This window comes from Ostrea edulis, chromosome 7 (genome assembly GCF_947568905.1).
Source record: "Ostrea edulis chromosome 7, xbOstEdul1.1, whole genome shotgun sequence".
Taxonomy (NCBI): Eukaryota; Metazoa; Mollusca; class Bivalvia; order Ostreida; family Ostreidae; genus Ostrea; species Ostrea edulis.
Genome location: NC_079170.1, coordinates 12,767,762 through 12,777,443, shown reverse-complemented (window position 1 = coordinate 12,777,443; position 9,682 = coordinate 12,767,762). Strand labels below are relative to the sequence as shown.

The window sequence follows — 9,682 nt, the reverse complement described above, 5'->3', positions numbered from 1 at the left end:
ATTGCATGTAGCCCAATATACTAAACAGTGTATTACACATGATTAATAATGGGTGCTGATGATAATGTAGATGAATGTTGATGAATATGTAAATGATGATCAAGTTAGATAATAAGGAAGAACTTTCAAATGCAATGAAAACATTGTATTTTAATTTCGCACCACTAGCTAAGTGATATGAAAGCACATATAAATGGCATATACTGTCACATTACATAATACACACAACAACATTATACCCTACTACATAGCTCTTGCAGATTTATTTCCGGTTTCTTAACCTGACCTCTGACATTTCAATGAGTAAAAACGCACGTGGTATAAATTAAAATAGCAATAACGTTAATAGTGGTGAGGAAATTGACATCTCAATACTACAAAAAAAATCAAGAAGAAGCATTGCAATTTTAGAAACTTAGAAACTGCGGCCAAAACGCAAAGTATCGGAGCGTAAATTGCGCGACATAGGTAAAAAATCACTTAACAAGGATAACTGAAGCTAGGACTGAATCAAGGTAAGCCTAGCGATAAGAACTCGTTTAAAGGTTTAAAATGTCGATTATTAAGGTATATCCTGTTTTACCAATTAGTAACTAAGAGAAAACGCTGACATAAAAATCAATGCAAATGACATTAAACAACATGAAAATAAAAGTAGTTTGTCCATAATCACAGAACAGTGTTATTTACTTCCTAGACATACATGAACATTACACACGCGGGGAAAACAAAATGGCGATCCTCAACAACTGTAAAATCTGCAATTGTGATTTAACAGCGATTACATTTATCTGTAGGATTATGTAGATAATCGAAGCGTTATTGTCAGAACTAATCTATAACTAATGACGAATCATGCAAGGTGAAGATAACGAACAGTGATCAATCTCATAACTCCTACAAGCAATACAAAATAGATAGTTCGGCAAACACGGAACCCTGGACACACTAGAGGTGAGATCAGGTGCCTAGGAGGAATAAGCATCCACTCCTGTTCACTGGTGTAACCTATATGGCTGCATCATCTTTAATAAATTTCGTCAGACTATCTTCCTTTGGTTGGTGATTCGAGTGTTTTCCTTCGCCTAAATACCATATGACATATAGTGTGTAATTTTTTGTCGGTAGAGAAGGTGTGTATATGATTTTTATTGTCATCTTCGTTATCATTAGGTTCATTATATTCGGTGGTATCGCCAACAGATGTAGCTATATCTTCATTGAGAGATTTTGGTTGTCTCATTGTGTTGTAAACATTCATCCTTCAAGGATTACATAGTATGTCTTCTTTGTCATTATGTTAATATTTACTTTTTGAAAAAGGTTACTAAACAGGTATTCTCCCCCCTTGGTCTATTTTACCTGCCTTTCACATGTCATGCTATTTTCTTGTAGCTTTCGTTCCAATTTTTGTCAGTTATATTACAGTTTCAAAATCCCGTGCACACAGGGTAAGGTTAGTGTAAACAAGATATTATTTGGGAACTACTGTGATATCAGAAAAATATTTTAAAAGCTTAAATTGCAAATATTAGTATTTATTATGAAATTAAAATTTACTTAATATTTTTTTATATATCTAGATACTAATTTTATAATGAATAACAGTTATGAAAATCAGAGAAAAAAATAATTGACTATATGAATTGAATTCAGAATCTATGTTTCATACAGTATTACCAAGCACATATACCATTAAGCCACACAAGCATGGAATTTTATTTTTTTCACATTGGACAACTTACTACATCTGGAGGTAACTTTGGGAATGATCCGTCATATTTTAGTTATTTTCAGCATGACATTTTTTATCAAACGGGCATATGTACAGTCATAGTCAAATAAAACAATTTCAGTGTTATATTTGTTGTTTAGGGTGACCTTTTGCAATTTTAGGCTTATTACGTTTTATCTACTATATACTGTGAAATCATTTTAATTCGTGGGGGCTAAAGTTTTGATTTACACAACGTTTGACATGTGTTGTGTCCCGGTACGTTGGAAGTTTTTCCTTCACAGCTGTTAATATTTTCGTGAGAAGCAAGGGTAATGGCTTGCCTGAACATCTATTGGACCCAGCACAGTATTTTTCTTTGTAAGGGTTTTTATGAAGTTTTGTAATGCCGTATGTACACGTTAACTGATATTACACAACCCTTTGATTGGGATATTAAATATATCTAAAATTGAAGCATGGTTTTGGAAGGATGTCATATTTTAAAAGGGCAGTTGGAGTTTAAGTACAATTACTAAAAGTGGAAATAATACCAAGTCCATTTAAAATACAGATACAATGATGAGCCTTACAAGCAAATGCAATGCTGATACAAGCTTTGTCAGCTGGGACCACAATATGTGTCTCATGTAACTTATTTAATTCTTTATAATTTTTAGTTTACTAAACGCAAAAGGATAGATGGTACATACTTTTCTCTCGATGTGTCTGATGTGGGATTTTAATATCGCCCTTACACTTTTAATTCATTTTAACAATGTATCGAGTTCTTCTTTTTCATATTCATCCCATTGTTTGGCATACTCTTAGACGGAATTGAGATGAAGTTCTGTCGCCAATTGAAGGACCGAGGTTCTCTGCATTTAGGACCTTTTTAAATAAGTGATTTCAGGTAGTCAGTTTGAACTATATCAACATCACAGTATTTCATATGTATTTTAAGAATACAAAGAAGATTTGAATACCAAAATCGTTACTTTAAGGAGGAATGTTACACCAGAGGAATGTGATATTGATGAAAAGTGGAGGATATGGAAAAAAATATTTTTGATTGTGAACACTTTCCAATTTACTTGATTTAGTCAACAACTAGTGAAAAATGTGAAAAATCATTTCAAAAACATTTAAAAGCCCTGCTAGAATGAAATTCCCGATCTACAGATCATCAATCGACACGCTAACCCACTGAGCTACTCATCTAGACAATGCTATATGAAGTGAATAAACAAATATTGTTGATTTATATTTTGATGTTTTAAAAGGAAGTCAATCATTATGACGATGTAAAGTACCTCCTAAAAGGGAACAGACAGTACTGCATTTGACCTCGATCATGCTCCATATTTGGTAATGATTACGCAGACATATACTAAAAACCGTTCCGAATTTGTTTGCAACAAATATGTATTTATTGTTCAGGATGAAAACATTATGGATTTTAAAAGAAGTAAAATAAGTATAAAAGAAAAGCTTTTTGACGAATGCTAAACTTTTCCAGAAAGAAACAAGTTTCCAAGAAACTTCCAGTTGTACATTCAGTGCATTGATTGTGTATACAATTTATACCCTTTTGTGTCATAACATTTCTAAAATAATCATGCATTTGTGATTTAATCTTTGAAAAATGAAAAGATAAAGGAGGTCGTACTGTTTACACTGCTATTAACGTTCGGCCCATCACGTGCTGTGGGTTTTTTTTTACGTCGGGGTGGCGCTGTGATTGATTTATGTAACGCAGTGGTAGTAAAATCCAATCCTTATGAAAAAGTCAAACTTTATTACATTCAACAATTTTGAAGATAAGCGATGTATAATATTGGAAGCACCTCTGGCATTTCGAAGCTCGTTTTTGTTACAGCTGACTATTATTATGATGAAATAACAATATTGTTGAGTGCTTATATCATTAATTGAAACAAATGACAACAGAGAAAACATACATCATAGTTCAATTTTTTTTTTTACAAAAATTAATTGGCTGGGACCACTTAATATAAAAAATAGAACTATATTTGCAACTGTGCAAATAAATATATATACATTACACAGATCGATCCCAGCAAATGTACAACTAAAACACCAATGATGTCAAAAAGGTGGCGCACAAAAAGGGCACCAAGCAATGAGACATGCAACGAGGTGCATGTAAGTTGCTGCGCCACCAAGGAATGTCTGATGAAAAATAATAAAAGTATTCCGATCAAATAATAAATATGACTAATTGAATATAAGATACGGATGTTGTAAGTATCTATAGTAAGATAAATTAGACAATAATAAATACTAGGATCCATGATAAGATATAGCTTATTCAAGATAAATTGAGCCGGGGGCAAACCAGTCAAAATGCAAACGTACTAATGTAAAAACCAAACTAAACAAAGCAGCAAACAACATCTGACCTGCTTGGAGAAGGGAACTTTTTTAAAATGACTCAGGACTTACAACAAAAATGAGCAGCAGATAACTTCTGACCTGCTCCGCATACGAAATGATATCTACATCTATATATCAACGCTAATGAGCAGACAAATTCTGACCTGCTCCATATATGAAATGCTACATACAACTATATATTGAGCAGCAGACAACTTCTGACCTCCTCAGGGTAATCTTGTTATTTAAAGAAAAATAAAACAGATTTGAACAGTAGACAACTTCTGACCCGTTCAAAAAATGGGTTTCACTCATAAAATAGGGGTGAAACGTGTATGTACTGGTAATGACCTGCTGAAATTACATGCTGGGAAAGGGATTGTTCTTGGGTTTAAATTCAAGAATTTTGACGACAGTCAAATATTGGCCAACTGCAGTATTTACATGGAAAATGAATATATGCTGATGTAACGTTTAATAGCATTTGACTGCCATCTACCAAGGTGCTGGATGTAATTTTCAGAGTAGCCTAATATTGCAGCTTCTGTTGCGGCTCCAATTCGAAAAATGTTACCTTTGTACTGAAGTGGATCGAGATTACAGTATACAAGAGCTAATTTGAGTTGTTGTACTACAAAGGGGTGCATGACTGGGGCTCCAGATTGAAATGAAAACAAAGGACCAGATGCATGCCGAAAGATATTGGTATACAATTGCAGAGCCCGTACCGGGTATATGTTAGAGTGTTAACTTGGAGATAGCATAATCGTAGCAGGTTGATTATTTTTCATGGTTTTGAAATGTCTGATAATGATGTGTACCACCCCTTGACCTTGAAGAAAGCAAATGTCCTTACGCTGTACGACAAGATCCAGAAATATGTCACTACGACAGACCAATTCGCCGAGTCTAAAGAAATCATGGAAAGCTAAGAGAAATATTGCTCTTAAGAGTAACACACATTCCTTTTCCACCGCTGTATGATGTAAAGCGACCAAAATTTGCAGTAATATTGGTATCGTAATAGGTAAACTAGTATTTGAAGACTTTCTCAAATACTGAGTACCTTTGATGATTTTGCGAATAACGAAATGCTGAGTGGGATCAATTGCATTGCACAGTTTGTGAGCGTAACTAATTGCAGAAATATGTGAACAAATATTGGATGAGCTGAGGTGTTGCAGATACAATTCACTTATGTATTTGCCCATTAGACTCAAAGAACAGGGGGAAATAAATGATGTGGAAGTTGAATTACGGAATTCAACTAGTAATTTCCAGTTCCGCATATAAGCTTTTCTTGTTGATGGGGATAACGCTTCGCAAAGCAAACTCTGAGATACTGATGTTCAATGTAGATCAAGTGAGGTGGTAGGGTTGCAGGTTGCTGATCCAACCAAGGGGTTATCGCTCTTGCTTCCAGGAATTTAAACCGTGACAAGTGATCAGCAATACAATTATGGTCTCCACGAATATGTTTTGCTTTGAAAAATTATATTGTGTGACAATGCTGCTAGAACTAACCTCCTAACTAAACGCATGATTGTTTTGTCTTTACTTGACTGATTATTGATGATTTCAACTACAGCCATATTATCGCAAAGGAACAGTATCCTGTGATTCTTTAACTTGTGATCCCAGAATTCAAGAGCAAGAAGATAGTTTTGCCATTAAAATTCTCGACGAATTGTTGCCAAGGTTTTATGTCATTTTTTGCCTCAGAAGTAAGCCGTATGCGATGTTGTGGCTTTTCTGCGTTACAAGTGAGATCAGTGAGCCTTCTTAAAAAGGCGCGACAAGGAGAAACAACTAAACATGCAAAGTTGAGAAGTCCGATAAGAGACTGGAGATCATGTAAGGATATTTTCTTTCCCCTACACGTTGAAACAAGCAGGGACCTTGGACGATTTAACTTATCTTCAGGAAGACGACTTTCCATAGAAACAGAATCTCCTTCAATCCCATTTATAGTTAAGACTGTTGTTAGGAGCACTGTTTTTCATTTCTTTATAGGGATTTCGATTTTATTACACAAATTTTCGAAACAGAAAATATCCTCTAAACATTTTCCGGAATTTGGGGGTCCTATAAAAAATAAATCATCTATCAAATGCGACATACCTGAAGCTTGATAGTTATTGATCATTACCTAATGTAACGCTGAACTAAGGGTCTCAAAGATCTTGCAAGAACTACTAGCGCCCATAGGCAGACACTTATTGAAATAAAATAACCCATATCATTGATAATTACCAGAATGAATAGGTATATTCCTAAACCCATCTTCAATTCCATTTTGCCCATTGATGCATGTGGTCCAAATTGTTGAATGAGGTGCACTACATCCTCAATAGATTCATACTGAACAGTAAAGTTTTCAGAGGGGATCTGTGGATTGACTGAATTGCCCCTGGGGAATGATAAATCATGAATGATACGAAATTCACCAGGAGTCTTTTTTAGGCACAAGTCCTAAAGAGAAAAAAACGAAATTTGGAAATGGTTTTTGAGAATTCAGTTGGGGATACGTCCTAGATTGAGTTCTTTGAGCAACTTTGTTTCAACTACAGCAGTATTTTCAAGAACGGATTTATGGTTTCTTTGAATAGAATTAGTTGGCTCTCCTACACAACCAAGTTTAAAACCGAAATGAAATCCATCTACTAGATATCTAACAAATAAGGGATTATAACCATGCAATTCATGCCCTAGTATCTGAGCGTTTATTGGTGTTGGGATTTTGTTTGTATGATTTTGTAGAGTCTGATTGTTTTGAAGTACATTTGATTATAGGATGGGTATCCCTGCAGGATTGACAGACGTGTTTGACCGGACAGGGATATGTTTTACACTCCTTACCATTGTTGTAGTTATAGCAGACTTTGGGGTGTTTTTCAGATTTGGGTCGAAAATTGGGTCGAAATGATTGCTTGTGATGATGGTACAATGTACAAGCAGAGACAAGCAATGCAGAGAGAACTGTCTGCCACGGAAGTGTATTATTCTGCCGCAATTTGCGGAAGTTGGCATCATGATGAGGCAACGCTGTATCTCTATGGCTCGATGTAATGTCCCTAATTACGGAGCGATACTTCAATAAGTGTGGAGCATCTAAAGTTTTTTTTCTCAATGTAGATTGCCATGAATTGGAAGAAGGCAGTGGTCCACTAGTCAATGGAGAGATTCGATTTTTGATCATTAATGTTTGAAAAACTGAGGGAATTTTGATCAATTTGAATATATACTGTGTGGTCCTTGTAATTGGGTAATGATGTTTTAAAATCAATAAATTGGTCGGACAAAATTTTGTGTTTGCTCTTGAGGGGGATATTGGCACCCAAAGGGATGGCATCAGTAAGGGAACAGGAAGTAGGTTGAGTTTCACAAGTGTTTGCCCCCGACTCATCTGAAAATATTTGCCCTATAAATTGTGCAAAGTCATTAGGTAATGCTAAATTCTGGGTCACAGCAGGGGTTTCTTGTGATGATGTTGGTTGATCAGGGGCTGCTCTGAATTTATTTATGATACACCAAAGCACAAATTGTCCGACCTTGACATTTTATAACATGATTATATATCAGCATAGGTCGCAACTATTTTGAGGAAGTGATTTGATTACGATTTTCATATTTACCCTGTGAATGATGTCACTTATCAGCAAATATCTATGTGCTTAGCAGATAAGCATATTGACTGTACGTATGATATAAAATAGATATCCTCCCGAGATAAGTCGTACATGTACTGCTTTGGTGACAGGGAATACGGCGTAAGTGCTCCCTTGTAATAATCCCTATTAAGTTAAGTACATTATAAAGTGATGTGTTTAGTTTTATACATGTGTTTACGCTACCCAAGGACAAATACGGAATTACGGAGAATTTTAACATTAGGCTGCATATGTTTGAGTCACAAGTGCATAATAATATCGATGTAAATACCACAGAAAGTAACGCAAAAATTGAGGGTGAACTCAGCAGATGCGAGCATGTTACAGTTGGTTGTAATATGAAACGTAAAATAGATAGCTGTTTATAAATCAGTGGGAAACCCTCCTGACAAATACCGTCACAGGTGCATACATATCGAATTCAAAGTAGAAATCACAATACCTTACTCTGAATATCAGCAATTTCATGTTCTTATTTTTTTTTTCATTTGTGATCAACACGTTGTTTGCAATTAGGAACGCAACGTTTTACTTGATGTTATGAGCTTGTTTCATAAAATCATTTCGACTGCATTTTGAAAGCATCCAATCTAATATAGGAATTATTATGTATTAACTCAAATTCAAACATTTTTTATTTAAGGTTTATATATATATATATATATATATATATATATATAAATCCACGAGTAGGAACTGTGCGCATGTACAGATGTTATTTATTTTTTTATCTCAAGGTGGGAGTGTAGATTTTGTTAAATAATAAGATACAGAACAGAATACATATACTGCAGCTGCGCATAGCTTCTACGCAACAATTTCTTTCTAGCAGTTTATTTGGGTCTCTGTAGAACTTCTGTGCTGAAAAGTACAAGGAAAACAGGCGACTATTTTAATGGAAAAAAGTCCTCGCGTCGGCAAAATTTATTCAAGTCTTTTTCAACACGTCTTCCTTCGAAAACCTTGGGAAACTCAGTCCACGTTTCTCTTTCAGTCGTAAAGGGCACAAAATATCCCAATGAAATGAATCCGAGAAAGTGATAGTTTCAATGTCGATGAAATGTAGATGGACAACAGCTGTTTTCACAACTCGCTCTAGGTCGCATAGCTGGAACTGGGGTAGGTAAGTCTAACGATAGAGACTCATTTAAACGTTTATCTAGTCGGTTTTTAAGGTATATTCTGTTTCACCTATTAGTAACTAAGAAAAACGCTTACACGAAAATCTAAACGTATAGCATTGGAAAAAACTAAAAAAAACTTTGTTCATATATCACAGCATAGTGATTTTACTTGCTAGTCAGGGGGAAAACAAAATGGCGATCCTTGAAATCTGTCTAATAATTCGTAAGCTGTGAATTGATATCGATTAGATTTATTTTTAGAATTGTGCAGATACACTGTATATGAATCTTCATTGTAAAAATTGATTTAAAATTAATAAAGAATCATACGATGTAACCGATTTCGTTTAGACATTCCCCTCTAACATTCCTCCTTGCAGACATCCTCCTCGCATAATCATTGGTTTTGGACTATCAAAACGTACCGAATTTTCAATCATGCAACAATTAAAAACTCAACTGACCCGGAAAGAATCGCTTTCTGAAAACTACTTAATGTATATTTAATTTTTCTCTATATCCCTTGCTATTGATAGGAACAGTAACGTAATTATACGACATGTTAGTTGGTTGTATATTATTTAACATCCCTCTGGAGAATTGTTCACTCATATGGAGACGTCACTGTTGCCGGTGAAAAGCTGCAAATTTGAGACCAATTTTTGGCGCTTATACGGCCTTTGAGCAGGGAGGGGTCTTTATCGTGCCGTACCTGCTGTGTCAAGGAACATCGGATTCTACGGTTTCATCCGAAGGACAGCCTCTAACGACAAAGT

The 9,682-nt window shown here is 35.1% G+C and overlaps 1 protein-coding gene across 7 annotated transcripts in view; it reads left to right on the top strand.

Annotated features, from left to right (window-relative positions):
- Positions 1–325: 325 nt before the first annotated feature.
- LOC125654241 (interferon-induced protein 44-like) overlaps positions 326–9,682 on the top strand; it is a 45,829-nt gene continuing 36,472 nt past the window's right edge. For 4 of the 7 annotated variants that reach the window (XM_056143350.1, XM_056143348.1, XM_048884105.2 and 1 more), the window contains exons 1-2: positions 326–515; positions 8,777–8,905. The gene's annotated coding sequence lies outside the window, so the exon portion shown is untranslated. The remainder of the gene's footprint in view (positions 516–8,776; positions 8,906–9,682) is intronic. The other 3 variants (XM_048884102.2, XM_056143351.1, XM_048884100.2) reach the window with 1 other exon arrangement.